Source organism: Ischnura elegans, chromosome 7 (genome assembly GCF_921293095.1).
Source record: "Ischnura elegans chromosome 7, ioIscEleg1.1, whole genome shotgun sequence".
Classification (NCBI taxonomy): Eukaryota; Metazoa; Arthropoda; class Insecta; order Odonata; family Coenagrionidae; genus Ischnura; species Ischnura elegans.
The window spans coordinates 44,013,331-44,033,514 of record NC_060252.1 but is presented as its reverse complement, the minus strand read 5'-3'; the positions used below and the strand labels follow the sequence as shown (position 1 = coordinate 44,033,514).

The window sequence follows — 20,184 nt, the reverse complement described above, 5'->3', positions numbered from 1 at the left end:
TCATGAACTTTGACCATATCGTCAATAATACTGGGTTTTAGCCAAGTTTCAGTCAAGCAGATTACGTCTGTATGATTTGATTCGAAGTGCAGTCTGAACTCATCAATGTGGCACATAAGAGATTGGCAGTTCACATGGCAAACAGTGATTTCTTTCCGAGACCTGTCGACTCTAGGGAGTAACAGGGGGGCCTGATGTTAATAGAGTTTGTTCAGATCTTCGTCCACGACGATGGAAAGCCGCTCGCTACCGTCGTTGACACGGGCAAACACACGTCCATTTCGTACCCACAGATAACGGATTTTTCCTTCTTTCTTCAAGTCGCGAGCAGCTGCGTATAGCCGTCTATTTTGAGGGGATAATGACTCATTGACGTAAATGCGGAGGTGATTCGGGCTCAAGCCTGTGTTTAAGTCCCCTAGTATAAGGCTAGGTTTCCTCTTCTTGGCTTGAATGAGCCCTGCGGCAACACGGGAGCTTACGAAACGAACGACAATTGTCGGCGTGTTCTGGGCCTGGGACGAGTGCGTTTGGGGTTTAGGTCGAATGCGGTAGGAATAATCAATTTGGCTGGTCTCGATCGTAACTCCTAGAGCTGCCCCCACTTTGCAGACAAGTTCCTCGGTGATCTCAGTGTCTGAGAAAGGGATTCCACAGATACATATATTTTGTCTTTATTTTGTCACATATATAATTTCTTTCTTCCAATACGAGAAATATCTCAAATGCAAACACGTTATATATTTTTAAAAAAATTTAATACATATATTCCTGTAATGTTAATGTGTATTTATGTATGTACTCTTGCTCCCTAATAATTTTATAATATGTTTTTGGCAATAGTGGAAACATTATTAGTGAGAATTCATGTTTGCTAATGTGATAATACATTTATTTTCTTTTTGCTTAAAGTTATAAGTTACTGTTACTACTCAGTTATATAAGTTTTATTATAACCTTTTCTGCTACCATTTCTAATCTCTGCCATTAAATTTCTTATATTATAAAAAAGTCTATTGTTAAAAAATTTTATTACATTATATTGCTAAAAATTTTAAACATTGTTTTGTTAAAAATTAACCTAAATTTATGGTTTATACATGTATAAAGAAAGATACATATATTTTGTCTTTATTTTGTCATATATATTTTTTCTTTCTTCCAATACAAGAAATAACTCCAATGCAATCACGTTATATATCAAAAAAAAATATTTAATACATATATTCCTGTAATGTTAATGTGTATTTATGTATGTACTCTTGCTTCCTAATAATTTTATAATATGTTTTTGGTAATAGTGGAAACATTATGAGATACACAATTTTAAAAGACAATGTACGACCACGAATAAAAAAAAACTAATAGGCACCTGCTGACAAGCCTTGAAAGGCTTAGCGGGACCTAGACTTTTTTTTCACATTGTATTTCTTGTAAATGACATTTCATCTTTGATTAATGTTATCAATTTTTGTAAAATTTCTAATCTCTGCAATAAATATTATTATTATTAAAAAAAAAAAAAAAAAAAAAAAAAAAAATTATTATTAAATTTTAAGCTAAAATCGTTTTTTCTTGAAGGGAATGATTTTTTTCCGGTAATCTTGAAAATCTGTTTTCGCACATATTCCCCGAAGGCTAAAACTCTTTTGGCACGAATCTCATTCATCCATCTATAGCTCCACGCATAAATGCCCAAAAAGACATCTTGAAAGGGATTTAAGTTAAAAATGCTTTTAGTTAAGACAGATTCTGCCGTAGAAGGAGAAGTTAATGATTGCGGACAACGAGACTACATATAGGAGTCCCAAGTTCGTCCTGAAGAGACTTGATTCATATTGCCGATTACGGCGAATTTAGAACAAGCGTCTAAAACATCCGTAGTGCAGGGATGAGCGAAAAGCTATTCTTTCATTATAAATATGTACAATAAAGTATTTTTACTCGCGATGAATTACAAAGATAATGTATTACTTTTAATCATTGTATCATCAGGATTATTATTTGTGGCTAGCAGCCCTTATCAATTACCTGAATATGCCATCGTAAAATATTCCCTTGGACCCGGAATCGAAACGCGCACCTTTATCTTTTCGAGCCACTGAGTAGAGAAGTTCACCATCCAAGTTCCTAAAATCCAATGGCAAATGTACCACTGCTCATTGTACCAGATGTTAGGCCCACGTGGTCCATCCAAGGTGGCGATGCCAAGGAGCAAGGACTTTATGAAGCTGCAGCTGGTTGAGAGCTCATAATATGTCCAACACGGAACATGTGAGGATTCACGGTCCAGGGAAACCTCTCTCTCCCCCGCCCTGGTAATTTACGTGAATTTCATCTCCGTTCACGCGGTAGGCCAAAAATATTACTGTCATGCTAATTTTAACCTGAAATCCAGGTCGTTGTACCATCACCGACGTTAGTGGGTACCTGTAAATCCATCTACATCTGCATATAACCCTGCAAGCCACCTAAAGAGATATTTGGCAGGGGGTGAACCATCACCAACATGCACCAGAGGATTAAAATTTACTTCCACGAACATGCATTACGCAACATGTGCGCTACATATGACACATATACAATGGGATTAATCTGTATCCTAATTATGAATGCAATATGCTTACGAAGCTAGAACTTGCAAAGTATGCTGCTAAAAATACTAGGAGAATTCAGAAACATGCATTAAGGAATACTTAAGTTAGTGGGCTACTCTGTCAGTCAACTGAGCTATTTCTAAGTTCTAAAACTTCTCGCATATTCTCTTAGTGATTGCAGAAAAAATACATTCCAAATTTATCTGTTCTACAGTCTATCCTCCGTATTTTATCTTTATAATCTGATCTACCGTACTATGTTGGCGCTGGTAAGATATGGCTAACAACTTCTGAAAATGAATGAATGAATGAATTTATTACTCTAAGCTTAAATGTACACATTTTTTTAACGACACAAATAAAAGGAGCTTTAGGTGTCTTCATTGGTAAAAAAAAAACTACTTGGCAGCTATCATCCGTAAAAAATTAAATACGGAACCTAAATAAATAAAGATATTACTAATAAACTAATTTATTAATAAACTGCTCGTGAATTTATATAATAGGTTTAGTCTAGTTTTCAATCTATGGCCTGACAATGGTTCCCATTTGAGTTGTTCTAAGAGATCAGTGACAGTGACAAGACTATCGTAAAGGCTTTTCAATTACTTGGTTGCTCTTTTCTGTAAACGTTCTCAGTTTTAAGCCTATTTAAATCCACAGTGAGTAAAAACACATCTAATGGTCGTCTGGAGAATCCTCTATTGTAATACACAGGATAGAGTATTCGCGTCTCATCGCCCATCCTAGAGATGGTAGGAGCTCACTTGCGAAATCTGAATGGAAATCCGAGACACTGGAAAATCTTCCCGACCGGCAGTACGACCCCGGCCGTGGCGCAATTATTGCGGCAACGACCTCGCCGTCTTCAGTAACGCTCCGTTAGGTGTCGCCCCAAACAAGCATGCATTACGACTATTCCCATTCGTTAATACGCTACCATGTTCATATTGAGCCTATCACAGAGCCGTATTCCAAAAAGTTGCTCAAATCTTGAACCCGACTAATATTTGACTCGGTTGCCACGTTGATATTACGAGATCTCACTCAAGTCCCGACTCAAATTAACAAGCCAAATTCCAAGATCTCGGCCGCCTCACGTTTTTAAAATCTCTCGAAAAAATAATTCCACGTATGATATCGTTCGTACTCCAGTAATTCTAATGTATGTTGAGCAGAAGGCTATGAATGAAAATAGTTTAGATAAATGCATAATTTTGTATTTTTTCCACACTTGAGGACACTAGAAGTTGAGGGTAAAAAGTGCAATTGTTATAATATAGAAAGAAGTGCATATAATGCTTGTTGGGGTACACAATATAAGTCCAGTCGGTGAGAGTTGTCCGATGGCACTTTAAGAGGAGGGGCGAAGAACCCTGTGCCAACATGGTTTGCAACCAATCGCTGCCCCCCAAATGCATCTCACACCCTTGCCTAGTCATACAATGTTGTCACGTGCATATGAAGCACTGAAACAATCCTGAACCACCAAAACAAGTCCTTTCTGCGAATCGCCAAAACAAAGGATTCTTCCTTTGGATCCTTCAAGCTCGTCGTCCCTTCTGGCTGCTTGCTTCACGGAACCCTTTTGTTTACAAGTGATGTGTGCGTTACCCTTTCTTACCTGGCAACCTTGCTCCCCACCCCCTCTAGCTGTCAACGGACAACTCTCGGCGGCCGGACTGTAAGTACTATGTTTTTCAAAACATTTTCCCCCTTGGTTTTGGACCCTCGAACTCCGAACGAAATACCTGGCTACGCCTACGTCCCATCTATACGCAATATGTACTTTACAAAGCCATTTGAGGTTCAGTAGATGTTCCCAGGGTGCTAGCAAGGGCCACATTTAGGATCCCTAGATTGGTAAGCTTAATTGAATGTAGCGCTGTAGTTAACACCCTCATTTTGAGTACTTTTTCGTAATGTATTGAAAAATCATTCGGCTGTTATCAATAGACTCAATATGATTAAAAAAATATTTTTTACTTTTGGAATTAAAATTTGTTAGATTATACTGTAGTTTTACTATGAATTATATGAGTTTAAATCGGATTCATGGTAGAAGTTCTCCCTGAGCCAGCGGTTCCCAAACTGAGGGTCGCGACCCCCAGGGGGTTCGCGGGCCGTTCGGCAAGATGTCGTGAGATGTATACAAATAATATGGTTAAATATGTACTTAAACTTAGTCGACCATTTTTAGGGGGTCGCGGCTAAAACCTATGGGCTAAAATGGGTCGTGGAAAGAAAAAGTTTGGCAACCGCTGCCCCAAGCATAATAATAGGGTGGTTTCCTTTTTTTTAATGCCTAAATCGAAAGACTTCTGGAGTAGGAATTTCATGCTCTTAGATTTTAGAATGACGATATCTATTTTTCGCGATTAAACGAAAAGTGAAAAATTTCAAGCGCGCGAAAACGCGACGGCTAAGTAGGAATGCTAGGAAAAGTCCGTGTGACGTCGCTCTGGTTCCAGCTGTCGCCGTGTGAGGTGACCTTGGGGCGAGGCTTTGAGCGCTGATATGACGCAGGCTGCTATCAGGTAGCAGAGTACCCTGCTAGCAGGTAGCGCTTGGCTTAAATAGTGATTATTATTACCCTATTCAACGAAGGAAACTTTCAGGTAATTTTAATGGGTGATTATTAAGAGACGTTTCCCTGAGCTCTGTGCCTCATGCATGCATTGGTAACCTCAGACGATGTAAAACTCCTATCTACTCGTATAGAAACTAGGTTCCTGTGACGTCACGTGGAGTGGAATCGCTTGGGCGCCAATCTGGCTTTTTTCAAAGAGGTTAAAATTGACCATTGCCATTCGTCTAAACTGGGATTTCTAAAACCAAATAATTTGTAAATTATGAATACACTAATGATGGGTAACGAATCGCAGTCAATGCCTTTCGTTTTCTTTGATGAAGGAAACTACCCTATTGTCAATCTACGTCTACATTGCTGCTATTGAAAGTGTACCCTCACATAATTTTTAAAATGCAGAACACTGAAAAGCATAATCATTTCTTGTGATATGGAGACATCGACGGAAGCCAAGATAAAATAGGTCCGTGCGTAAGTGTGCAGCATCGTAACAATACTGTCGTGAACGATGAGAAATGGAGGAGGGGATACGAGGACTATCCTTGTGTGTTCTCTGCACGGGCGTTTCCCAGTGGCGGATACAGATGGGGGGCGCGGGGGGCGCGCGCCCCTCCCTTGCGGGTCCGGCCGTATTGGCAAACATGGCAGAACCACGATTGTGACTTTTTTATATCATAAGATGGCATTGTCTTATATATGTGTATAATTACATTAATTAAAATTTTATTTTACTCTGCCTGTGACTTGATTATTTTTTATTGCGATATCGCGATAAAAAGTAAAGGCAACTCAATATATCTTTCGCGCCCCCCCCTTGAGTGTTTTCTGTATCCGCCCCTGGCGTGTCCTGGGGTGATGCGGTGCAATGATGCTGGGATATTCATCACGCGTGACCCAGTTCAAGAGAGGAGACTTTAGTGTTCCGATTTTCTGTTATCACTCCTCTCTTCACCATTTCGGTCACTGCTGGCCACGACGCTCCGCATTCTGGCGGGGAAAGCACGGCTTTCGAAGCATTAAACTCCTCCTCACCCCTTTCTCTTGATTTATGATTTTAGAGCTTCGGCTAGTGTATTGTGTAGTGACGGGTTTCTGGAAGGACCGTGAGGGCAATGCGTGTTGCGCTCAGCGATCGTTAAATGTTTTTTTCGCGATGAAACTGAGAGATGTTCTCGGCCCCGTTTCACATGAAATACTTTTAAATATTAATATTTACATTTTTCATTTGATAGGAGAAACACATGCGTATGGTTTACATCTTACCTCTTTGTTTTTATATTCTTTTTGGTAGGAAGTATTGATGGCACTAAATAAAAATTAGGGTAAAAATTGAGTTCTCACTTTTCTGTTCAAGAATTTGAAAATACCTTATGTTTTTTACTTGTATAATCATTGATGGAAAAAATATAAAAAACTAGGGCATACGATGAAGGGCGTTTTGAGGGGTGTTTATATCCACTGAAAATCTTATTCAATAATGTTCTCATCCACTTAAAAAGGATCTTATTAACAGAAATTGTGCCCAATAATTAATTAAAATCAAAATATTATGCGTCGTTTAAATTAGAATTAAATATTGACTATTTTTATGATTTTTAAAAGGACAACAATTCTTTGTCTCATTTAATTTTACATAAACATGAGCGAATGCCTGTTTTTACACTGAATCACAATCACAAGGTCCACCAAAGAAAACGCCACAAATATGATCAATTTAATAGGAAAATACATCGTCTCCTTGATAATACCCTGGAATGAAGGAGTTGATGATTTTATGCTTTAGAACTCAAAACATTATGCAGAGGTTTAGCTCATTCTTTGAAAACAAAAAGACGGAATTATCTTGAAGAGGGATTCATTCCAAATCTTCAATCTAATATATCAATATAAATGCATTTATTTTATTTTTTATTCACGGAAAACCGAAAATATTTTCATCTCAAGATTTTTCAAAACAAGAGTGATCAGGAAGGTCAATTGCTAGCCGAAATCCATCACCAATATTAACGGTATCGGTCTAATTTCATTCTTGGACTCAAACACCTATTCATAAAATTTTAAGATTGAGGCTTAAGATTTAAAACAAGTAATTCGTTGCGAAAAAAAGACGGGAGCGATGCGTTATCTTTAGTTGTTAATTAATACCTGCATTGGAAGGAATGTTGATCTCTCGGGAAATTTCTTTCTTTGGTGTATTTATATAGTGTTAAATACCGTGGCATGATCTAATTGCCCTTTCAAGACTAGGTTTAATATATTTTCCTACCTACTCCTCCTCTTCTCTCAAGTTTTGCTTTCATTTCCATTAATTTTTTTTTTCACAAAATTGTGCGAATATAATGCACTCTCCTAGCCCTTTCCCTTCCATTCCACATCATAAGCCTGCGTCGGTTCTCACGCGAATTCATTTTCCCCCTAATTTCTCTCAATTTACATTTTTTTCCATCCCCTGCCCGACCTTTCCCTCGTCAAGAGTTCGCTCTTCGTTGCCGGGTGAAGAGAGAAAGAGGGGCGGCGATGGAGTCATTAATGTATTTAAGCAAAGGGAACCGAAATTGATTTCATTTAGAGCGGCGAATAGCGAGAACTAATGATGCTATATTTTTTTCCCATTCTCGGTTAAGTGCAAAGCGTGATTGGGGGCAATGCTTTATTTCCAGTCTTTAACACGCAGGTATCCGCCTCCATCGTAAATGCATCAATGGGGTGATGAGGTCGTTTGCGATCTACAAAGAAATAAGTTCCATAGCTAAGAAGGGAAATTGGGAGGACAAAAATGGACAATTCGATGGAAGGAAAGTTTAGTAGGAATACGCTATGGTGCCAAAGGAAATACAAGATGAATGGTATGGAAAGTTTACGAGATTAACCATAAGAGGTTTTACTTTCATTCATTACTGTCTATCACGTCTCTCTTGTCCTAAGAAGTTAAGACAAAGTCCTGCTAAGATATCTGGAGGTTTCACCAGGAGTTGTTGGCCAAAATCCTGTTTTCTCTAGCGCCCAGATATCATAACCAATGATATTTTTATCTCACTTAATGGAAATTAAATAAAACTATAATTAAACATCGGTTTCTCCCGATAAACTGGAGAAAATAAGTGTCAAAAATGCTGGAGAAGATTTTCATGATGATATCTTGAGCGCTCTTTTTATTTAAAATTGTGGAATTTTCATTGTTGTGATTATAAAACATTGAAATCAACTCTATAAACGAAAAGAGATGGTATGATTGAGATTCTAATATTAACAACTTAACGATCTAATTTGTACTTTTAATTTTCAGTGAAATAATATTCAGTTAGTTTAGGATTCAGTCATTTGTAATATAATTTTAAAACAGAAAAAAAATATTCACAAATGGATTGATTTATGTTGCCATTAGCCAGTATAATTACTGTTATTTTACGGCGAGAAGTATTTAATTCAATTTTTTCTGAAATAGAATCAAACTGTGTCGTGACGGCAAAATTTGAAAGTGTGCACTTGAAATGGGAACGTTCAAGGTTTACAATGTTAAGGTCTGCGCTGGTTGGATTTTTGTGGCTGTCGTAAATACGATTCCACACCATTGAATAAAAGCCCTTTCTTAGCAAAAGTGATATCTTTCTCACAACAAATAGTGTTTAAATTCGATGCCAATCACAGAGAAAAATTCTAGGCCGGAATGCAATGTGAACGGTATGAAAGATATCAGACAGGTCTATCCATCGCATTAAATGACTTCGTACGCAGACAGGTGTTCAAATGAAAAAATATCTAAAAATATATTAAAATTACCTAGTGATGCGGCAAAGTAAGATATAACAAAATCCGGTAAGTATCTCGTCAAATATACATCATCAAATTTTCATTATCATTATTACCTCTCGGTGTACAATGTACACAGTGCATTAACTTGCAGCGACTTGAATTAGTTGTGCTGGGATTGTATAGTAAGTCACGGTGACATATAATACCGAATAATATTATTGCATGACGCTTAAAATATTAAGTAGATGAGTTTTTTTCTATGTGTCTCGAGACTTGGAACAATAAGTTTTTTCCTCTCTTCTTGTTGATTAACTACCTAGGGACGTATATAAAAAACTAGAATTGAAGAAGAATTCAATTCTTTAATTGGAAAATTAGTTGGGATCAATCTAAAATGATTGATATTTACAATAGGAATCAAGTTAACTTCTTTATCATTCAGTTTTTCTAGTTTAGACTGAAAACGTCTACGTGGTTACCTCAACTCGATTGGAAATCAAAGAGAACCTATCAATTGTATGAAAACACTCATTCATTTGAATCTGACTCGATCATTCTCGAACACGAGTCTCCTTTTTGCATAAGTCAAATCCGCTGGTATTCATGGCAGGAACGTGAAGAAAAAAATCAGCGAGCTGACACAAAATGGAATAAAATATATCTCTATAACTATCTCCGAGGTTGCCACAGCGCAAGCGCACGGAGCAATTTTCGCGGCTGACGTCACGCAGCGGCTCATCGCCGTAAAATGTTCGATAATCCTTCAATCGCCCGAGAATGCTGTGGGAGACGGCAGTTGGTTGGGACCGGGATTATGGTCCATGGGAGCATAATCTAGTCCCATCCGCTGCACGGAGGCGTGTAATCATATTTCACTCGGTGCTGCTTTGAATGGATTTCCCGCATCGAGTAGCGGAGGAAATGTTTCGCGCACCATTGACCGCGAAGATTCACCTGCCTCGCTTGCTTCAAGCTCGAAAGCAAATGCTGCACAATCAATATATCATAAGAAGCTCCACTATGCTGTACGTTCGACTGGGGCTCTTACCACTATGAAAATCGCTTGGTTTAAACCCACAATTTAATTCTAACAGACCCGAGTTCAAGCCCAGCTTCACTATCATCACAGAAATGTTGCCCAAACATCGGCACAACTTGCATTTAAAAGTTGTTCAAAATCATCTATCAAATTTTCGTGGTTTTGGGCTAAAGAATAGAATTGTCATTACAAGTAAACATCAATATTTATTTCACGTTCATATCATCCGGGTCCCTTAGCAGAAATGTTACGCGAATAACGGCACAACTTTCATTTAAAAGTTATTTAAAATCCTCTATCTAATTTACGTTGCTTTGGGATAAAGAAAAGAATTGTCAAGCAAGTAAAAATCAACATTTATGCATTTAATCTTTACCATGGCAAAATATCTTCGTCCTTAAAATACTTCCTCAATTAAATGTAGATGATAAATGTTTGCAACTCTTTATTTGGACTTTTTTAAACTGTAAGTATAACGCTGTTATTCCCAAAACATTTCTCATTCAAATGATATATAGCTTTCTTCCAAATATTTGTTTTATTTTCATGGCGCTAGCTAAATTTATTTACAAAAAAACTCAAACATAATCGATAGTACTACTGGTACTATCGATGATACTCTCTAGTTACGAAACATAATATAACGTATTTCGTTTCGTTAAAAGTTTGTGTGACCTTGATGCCTCTCATTAGTTGGGTAAGTGAGATGAGAGTTCAGTAGCTCTTTTGGTCGAATAAATAGGGGTGAATGGCACTTTCTATCGTAGATATATTAGAATATGTAAGACTTAAAATTCGGCTTCACCATTTCAATCCATCCCAAAGTGAGTGCAATTTGAATTCCGTTTGAATACTTGTGTTTAACACCCAAAAAAATTCCTCGTTTTCAAGTGAGATGAGTATAATCAATTGGCAAAGAATTCAGGAAAGAATAGAGATTTAATGGTAAGAGGATCGTTCAATCCGGCCCACTCAGCATCATATTCTTCGAGGCCAAGTTTGAGAAATTTTATTCTATTGCTTTACAGCCTCGTTTGCTGGAAGTGCGAATTGAGGTGTCAAATTGTATCCTTTTTTCCTTTCATTGCGGTTTTAGTGCACTTCCGCCTCTTTCCGCCTCTTTACGGCTGGACAGCCTCTAAATTTGATGTGCTGCTCTCTTCCATGAGGGGTAAAGAAACGAAATTCCGAGGAGGGAATCAAATTGAGGATTGGACTGTTCCATTCCCTTATGGCCCTACTGTGGAAGGAGATAATATAAAGTATAGGAGGGGATATAAAGTTTCTGTCTGACGTGACTCGGCATTAAACTTTTTTTCCTCTCGCGGTCACCGGCCTACTCAAGGCTATTGGCTATTTTACGGAACGAACATGGAGAGCTAGATCAATCATCCTGTACCGTGGTTTTAAATTTTAGCGTTGTGCGCCTGTTATGCGAGCAATATTAACCTTTCGTCAGTCACAATATTGGAATTGCTGAGTTCAGGCGCAACGTGATTGGCAGGCACAGATGTGAAAAAAACATTTTTAACTCTTAGCATGGCTCAGTGGTACACCATTAAAGTTTAAAGCATCATTATTAATATAGTCGAGCACTTACATGATGTCTTTCATGCTATGCATCGACCCTACGGCCCTGGACCGATCTAGCAAGGTGCGATTTAACGTGCTCTTTAAGCTATTAAGTATTACTATATGTAAGATAATTTAGTGAGTGAATTCTATAAGATCAGTGATTTTTATTTTGCTATCTTATTTACCTAATAATGATTTATTTCGCTTTATTTTGCCACTAATTTGCTTAGTTATGCTAAATAATCCACTACTGTTCTGTCGGCAAAAATGCTGAAAGCGAAAGCCTGCATAGAGCGTGCGAAAGCAAAAATCTACAATAAGCTTCAAGTGTTTTGGCGCCTTGTGGCGCGGATAAATAAAAAAACTACCGCTGTGCCTGTCAGAACCATTGCGCGTGACGGAAAGTTAACATTATTTGTGAATGCAAAAGGTAATAACTTTTGAAAAATAAATTATTTATAAAAGGTTACCACGGTTATAAAAGGTAATATTTAATCCTTGCTGGGTAGATGAAGAAAAAGAGAGTTTTTTCTTCAATAAGTTGAATTTTTAAAATAACTATCTGTTACAAAAAATGAGGAAGCGTGGTAATATAGTGGTTAGAGGACTTGGAAGCTGGTTGAAAGGTTCACGGTTCGAATCCCGAGTGAAATCTTTGGATACCTTTACACAAAAATCCTCGAAAAGCGAGGTGACCTAGGGAAAGGTACAGGGAAAGGTAAATGTGATATGGCTTTTTCCGAACTGAGCAATTCCCTCACGTATCCAAAACAGGCTATGGGTTGTATCACTGAGGCACAAAACAACCCATAAATGACTTCTTAATACTGTTATCTCTAGTAAATCTCCTTTCTGTGCACTTTCCGCTTTAATTTTACAAAAAACATTCGTATTTTTTTTAACTATGGGTAGCTTAAATTGCCAATGATCTTCTCATCAAAACATTACTCTGGCTTTACCACTAAATTATCCCGGCATCAATAGGCAAGTAAATAAAATTCCAACTAAATGAGTCACGTAGGACCTCTTCATTCCTTAGGTCCACGTATATTTGGACCTCATTTTGATTTTTTTCTTTGCAACTACAGGACACAGGAGCAAATTTTGATATGAATTCTATAAACTAAAACTTTTTCTTTAATGTAATGGAGTAAATACCTTTTACTATTCCGTAAATTGACTTGAACTCGTTTATTCTCGTTTACACCAGTCAATCTGGGATATAGCAACAACTTCATGATACAGCATTGTTAAACATTACATATTTACACAAATATTTAAGTCATAGTGTTATTTATTTTAATTTCAGTTAATTCATATTCAAAAATGAATAGTTAAAAACTTAACTGTTATCATCCTCAATTTTAATGGTGATTGCAGCTAACTGATGTCAGGTCCTCATTTGTGGACCTAGGGACTCTATCTTTGAGTTTTGAATTTTGGAGCTAGTGGATGATGTCCTTCTCATATTTACAAAAAAATAATAATAGGATCGTGGGCATTAGTGGTTATTTTCTGTTGAAGCTTCGGTCGCTATTTTACCGTTTTAAAAAGCATCCGCAGCGTGGTAATGAGTGCAGACCGATCCACTTTTTTCCAATACTTGGCAGTATAGTACTTACAATTGCGAGGTATACCATTTAAAAGCAATAGCTTTTATAGATCACCTCATCAGGAACGTAAATTTTGTTTAACAGCCATAATAAGCTTATTTATCCTTTGCCCGCAAACGATACGAGCGGCGGTTTTTGTTTTTACAATTTTAATGTGCGGTGGGTAATAACACATCTAGAGGCCGTCTTGAGGATCCTCTTTTGTAATACGATGTGCGTTCGGAAAGTGTTCCTCTTTGATATTATAAAAGAGCAAGTACAGACAGTGGCGCAGCGAGGGGGAGTTTTGGGGGATAAACCCCCCCCCCCCCCCAGAGCTCATAGAAATTTTTAAGTTTAATCCATTTTACTTTTTTTGATCAGTATTACTTATAAAATAGTGCTAGGATTTATCAAATATCCCTCGGAAAGATATAAAACTCGCCATTTTGAACCATTATTCTTAAAAGATTTCTGGAGGAGGGCCGCCGCAACTCCTGCTTACCCTGGTGGGTATGCAATACCCCAACACCCGTAAGTAATAGTTGCTGCTAAAACCCCCCCTAGCCTTAATTCCTAGCTGCACCCCTGAGTACAGATATTTCAATTAAAATTATAACATACATCTTTACTACTCTTACGCTATTTTTGACGTAGAACCCGTTATTTTCCAGCTATTTGTCATAGCGGGTCACAAAGTTTTGTATACCCTCTTCGTAAAATGTTGCCGCCAGTGTAGTCATCCATGAGGAAACGTGTTCTTTCAGCTCTTGTTCGCTGTTTGTCGATGTTTTTGACCATCCTGCGTACAGCCCCGACCTCGTTCCAAGCGAAATTCACTTGTTTCTGCATCTGGAGTCTTTTCTCGCCCGTCAGCGGCACAACTGCGACGAAGAGCTGAGAGAACATGTGACTCATGGATGACAACACTGGCGGAAATATTACACGGAGAGGGTGCACAAAAAACTTGTGCCACGCCGTGACAAATACCTGTAAAATCATGGTGTTTGCGCCGAAAAATAGTGTAAGAGTGTGCTTTACATTTCTTTGTAATATCTGTACTAATTCTTTATTTTATTTCAAAACGGAACTTACTCTCGGAACGTGCCACATATATATGGTTGCAAGCCTCGAAAGAGACATGATAGTCTCTCTGCAACACGCACTGGCTGTTACGATGGAGTAACGCACGCACTTACGCACGCGACGCGTCTGTGTCCGATCGATTTTTCCGGCCGAGCTGAAGACGAGAGAAAGACGGAGAGAGATAGGCTCCATCCTTTCCCTCTCTTTCTCTCTCACCCCTTGCCATGCGCCCCCTTTCATCCCTTTCATTCCCACCCTCTCTATCTTGCTTCCTCTCCCACTCTCCCCTACTAACCCCGTGCTCCATTTTACCCTCTCCTTCCCGCGCACCCCATTCGACCATCTAATCCCCTCCTCCACCTCACCCGTCTCTGGTCGGCAATCGACGAACGCGAGCCGTCTGGAGGTCGCACAGAGAAGGGAGGAAAACCCCCTCTACGCACACATCCACCCACGCCTCGTGAAATAACACTCCTTTCACTCTATAGGCTGTCCCCGAGTCCCCCTATCTGTCCCACCCTAATTTCACTCGTGTTGTTATCTGGTCTATGCTCGGCTTATTTGGGCTTCAGATCAGTGCATACTCGTTTACAAGCAATATCTATGTCTAATTTATGAACAACATCTTTCTTTCCAAAGCCATTAGCCCGAAAAAATGTTGTACCATGTCATTACGTAAACGGCTCTTTCGTAACCGACAAATCGTAAACGGACTGTTCGTAACAACGACATTTCGTAACTGCGAAAATTCGTAACCAGACAATTCAGAAGTGTCTGTTTTTGAAATGTGACAATTGGAGTAAAGACATTCCATAACCGGAAGTGATGAAATCATCTCATGGAGGGTATGAGAATTATTAATACTCTACTACTATCAAGTGTGCAAAAGTAGCTTAAACTTACGAATTTCAGAATGTTTTCCTCCATCCTCTGGACACATTTTCGATTGTGTTTTAACTTTATGTCTATATGAAATGTTTGTTTATGACGTTTCTGATCCGCTGAAGCAGAATATGGAGTTATATATGCTTAATCTTTTACAATTAGTTTTATACTATAAAAGCATGGAAGACGTGGAACCAAAAAGTAAGCCGACCCACTAGGGACAAGGAATCCTACTTATCTTTTATAACCCCAGGCTGCCTATGAATGAGCCTATGGAATAGGCATATCAAATTTTATAAGTCGGTATGCACTAGCACTTTCAACATTTAGTCCACAAGGACGGCACAGATGTCTCCGTATTTTTCCGAAATCGAACTCTTAGAATTGCTCATACGTTCTGCAGCATCCGATAGTGGATTTATTTTTTATTCTCAAGCTAAAAGACCAAATCATTATTTCAGAGATAACACACGTAAAACCCCTTCCCATTGCTATATTTTTTCTACTTTTAAAGGAATTCGAGTATCCCTTATATCAACATGGGTGCTGCGGGTTCTGCTCAAAGTGAGGAAGATAGCTTTGTATATTAGCAAAAAAAGTTTCACTGAGGTCGCTGAAAAACCGAATGCAATACAAACGAGACAAATAGAAAATTCATTAAATTACAGAGAATGTAATCCAATAACTAAGGTAAACTGCGTGCCGTCCAAGTGAAAATTTCGTAAATAAATACGGCGCGCCGTATTTATTTACGACGCCGCGGCGGTGTAAATATTTTGTTCTTAGCATTTTTATAACTTTGGTTATTAGTCGTGCCAGCGTTCATCTGTTTCTTACCTACTTTCTAGTTTTTAACATAGTGCGTTTTTGAGAGCGAAAAAATATTTGGGGAGGAAGTATCTAGATGTAATGATGCAAGAAAATGCATCAAAATAAAAAACTATGCATAATTTTGTTACAATAATTTTATACCATAAAGTTAAAAAGTAATAGCGGATTTGAAGAAGTACGTTTCCCATGCCGATGGCCGGCGTCTTTCTCTCGGTCGTGCATGTTTTGTCGTCGCTAGATTTGCCCTGTAATCGTGGTCGAACCTAATCACTCGAGGCCAGCGACCGGTGTGAGTTTACCCGCAATTCTTTTCCTCCTGTCTCCAAGCCAACCGCAGGTTAACCCTGGGGATAGGCCAATCTATCGCAGCCTCTGTGGTGACCTCAGTGGTATAAAGCTCACTGCCTGGCGTATCAGCTACTCATCGCCCATGCAAGCCACCTTTTGCCACGACTAATGATCTGGGTATCTTATCAACTGCGGTGTTGCTTGGACAACAGGGTTGGCAAATTAAACGAAACGGAAGTCAAAACCAGAAAAATGTTAATAGTTTCGTTCCAGGGAGCGGAATGTACAAAACGAAATGGATTTTAACTCAGGGAGCTAAACTCTGGGTCGAAACAAAATCGGAGTCAAAACTACTTCGGGTCGAAACTAAACTAAGACTCTGAGACGAAACGAAACGTAGATTATGTTTCGCACTGCAGGGATCACGTGCTTCACCTCCGAACAGTTTAATTGCGACCCACACACCGAGTACGAAGTACGGTTGGATGAAGTAGAGGTATAGTCTGAGGTTTCAGGCGAGATGGAGTGGAAACGTGACATAATGAAAAATGAGGATGAAAAAGCAGGAGCAATTTCCACAATTTTACATTTATTAATACTACCGGTTTCGCTTTTCAGCATCATGAGGTTGAGACCTGATGATGCTGAAATTGTGGAAATTGCTCCTGCTTTTTCATTTTTCATGAAGTAGAGGTTCTGCCTACCGCCATTAGATGCGTGGGGCACTCATATTTTTACCACTAACAGGAGAACGGTCAGCGCAAATTGGCCATTCGATTTTTAAGCTCAATATTTTAACCTCTCTACACGTATGTCAAACGCAATGGGTTGAAACTATTCCCTCTGATCCCCCTCCACTCAACATCTGCGATCGAAACTTTACTATGAGCAGCGGAGTTTCGATTAATTTAGTTTCGTTCCCGGGAGTAAGGTTTCCCTGGTCCCTGGTCGAAACTAAACTCCTTGGAGGTTTTAATTTCGTCCGTGAACGGAACTAAACATTTGCCTCGTATTTTCGTTTCCCTCTGGGTCGATTTACTTTTCGTTTCACTTGCCGACCCTGTTGGACAATGCTAATGTGTGGACATTTTCCAGGGCACAAAATTTAGTGCAGAGTAGTCATGCAGACACAAATGGGTTTTCGGGATGGAAAATGGGTGTCTATTTTTGCAATCGAAAGTCAATCTTCCATTTTCGATTTTCGAACAAAATTTTGCAAATCAAATGGACGCGTAATCACATTTAGTTCATTCCATTTCTTTGGAATCGCAATAATTTGGTTTTATGCATGATTGCAGTATAATCTGCACGGGTGACGAAAAGTTTGAGAATAGCTTTTGACATCTAGGCATTTCTCTCCCTGAACACGTGACCATATTGCAAAATACTCAGGCCTTACATTAGATAAAATAATATAACATGTTGAATAATTTTCCTCAGCTGTAAATCAGACAGATAATTTCGGACAATTCACTAAAAAACTTAGGGTTTCCATCGCGTGCTGATGGTGAAATTAGTTTCAATAGCAATTCTTGTCGTTTTCTTGACATCCGAGGTTCCATAGTCAACAACTTGGATTTCTGACTGAAGAGCTCAATGTTGAATATCCCTACCCTATCAGATTACGAAATTATACGCATGCGACTGATATTAGGCTTAATTCTAAGGGAATGAAGCCATTGGTGTGAAGAATTAAGGGTAGGAAGATACATTTATTTTCATTATTGCGTCATCTATCCCTCTATTCTTTTTACCTAAACATGAATTTTCCCATCCCTTTTTAGATAAGATTAAATTTGCTTAGATATTTCTTTTTAAAAAAATCATTTGTATCAAACACATTCTACCTTTTCCTGGAATTGAGTGCGTTTCTGTTCGTATTTTCAGTCAAAACGGACTGCACGCTGCAAATCAAAAATTATGGAGGTGTGCGCAATTATAACTAATCCTCCTAATTAGGGGAAGTCGTCGTGAAAGAAAGGAGATTATGTAAATGATAGCTTCATTTAGCACGGAAATCCTGCAGTTTATTACAACGATAATAGCCACACAAAACGAGTAAGTGACTCGTATTTAACGCGTCTGCGGACGAAGTTTTAATCGCACGTACATGCCCAATAATCCCTCCGCGCGCTGCCTTTGGGATCGCTAAGAGAAAGTACGGAGTGCTCCAGGCGGCTGCTTATTTATGCATTCGCCCGTAGACGCCGGCTAAGGGTTGGAAGGATCACTTCTCAGCCGCGGTCTCGGCCCCCGGACCGACTCGGGATTGACTGCAATGGCTTCTCGGGCGTCCTGCGGTCCTCCTAGTTGCCTCCAATCCACTCGCCTCTGCCGCATCGAATAAACGCTTTCGCAATCGTTAAGCCATCCTTGCGTTGAGGGCGGAGAATTTGCCACCCGAGGTCGTCGTCCGTATTCGGATGATCACGAATATTACAAAAAATGATCCTCAAGTGGGCATCTAAATGTGTGGTCACCCACCGCGCATTTAAAAGGGTTTACAAAAGTCGCCACTCGCGTCGCTGGCGGACGAATCGATCCGAGTTTCACGGAGAAATAATGCATGATTCGGGGTGTCAACCGAAATTCAAATACATGATAATTTGATTTATTAATTTCAAAATGTTTCAATGCCATTCCTCGCATTTTCAAAGGGCCGCGCCGCTGACATTTTTGAAAACCGATTAAAATGCGACCGAAGTGGCAACAGAAATCAGCCTTTTATGGGATGGAACTGGGCCTCCTGTACGCAGTCCCCTTGCGAACTGGTCACAGCTGGAACACAACTGGTCAGCTGACCTATTTCCTATCGATCGAGGAAAAATGACATTCTAAATCTATCTGTTCTATACCGTAAATATTATCGATCGATAAAACGACATCATCCAATAACCGATACCCATCCGCCCATGAGGTCCCGAGTTCAGATCTTAAGACCTTCAGATAATTTTTCCTTCGGCTGTCTCTTCGCAATGGTTCAGTTTTGTTTCTAGACGAGAAAAGTGATAGGAGCATCGTAATCGCTTCTGCTTTTATTAGCAGTTCAAAGGTATGGCCAGAAGGCGATATTCATAGCAAATTACTATCGTTACGTAAGTATTCTATTAAAAAAAGCTTTGTCATTGTAGGCGACATGCATTAAGGTTAGTATGTAGACCATCAAAAATAGTGTGTACCGTATATTAATCATTCACTCCTTTTATCTTTGCATACATATTTTTTCAGCCACAAGACCTAACTGTAACGCCATATTCGTGTAAAAAATTTCATTGTTAATTTATTGCAGCATTTTTTAGTTAATAGCTTTAATAGTATAGTCGGGTGATGAACATGTGCTTCATTTTATCGTAAAAACTATGTTGTCATACGTTTATGGTCAAAACAATTAATATAGTTTATTTTAACACCAGCTAAAATTTTTACTGTGCCTAGGTAAAAAGCGCCATAATTGTTATGTACATAATACCGTGCGAGTCACCTCCAGGGTGTTTGGCAGGGGGTGATCAATCACCAGCATGCAGCATCCAACATTCCCACATGCAAACCACATGGTCATAAAAATGTTATCCACACTGACAAATTATACTTCCAAATTCATATAAAAGCAAAACTTTCAAACTTCTCATGAAGATAATCTGCCTATTAAGCTAGAACATGCTAAACATGCTGTTAGAAATGCTAGGAAAATTCAGAAACATGGATTTAGGATACGATAAAAGGCTACACTATAAGTCAACTAACTTATTAGCAAGTCCCATCGCAGCCACAATAATCTCTTATCGATCGCGGCAAAAATGATATTCTAAATCTGTCTGTTCTACGATCTATTTCTCTCATTTTATTTTTATGGTCTGATCTACCTTAGTATGTTGGCGACCGTAATATAGGGCTATCATCGTCGGAAAATAAACTGCTCTTGAATTTACATAATTGGTTTAGTCAAGT

The 20,184-nt window shown here is 38.8% G+C and overlaps 1 protein-coding gene across 1 annotated transcript in view; it reads right to left on the bottom strand.

Annotated features, from left to right (window-relative positions):
• Nucleotides 1-20,184, bottom strand: part of LOC124162966 (tRNA (carboxymethyluridine(34)-5-O)-methyltransferase-like) — a 185,714-nt gene that overhangs the window by 140,083 nt on the left and 25,447 nt on the right. The window lies entirely within an intron of this gene.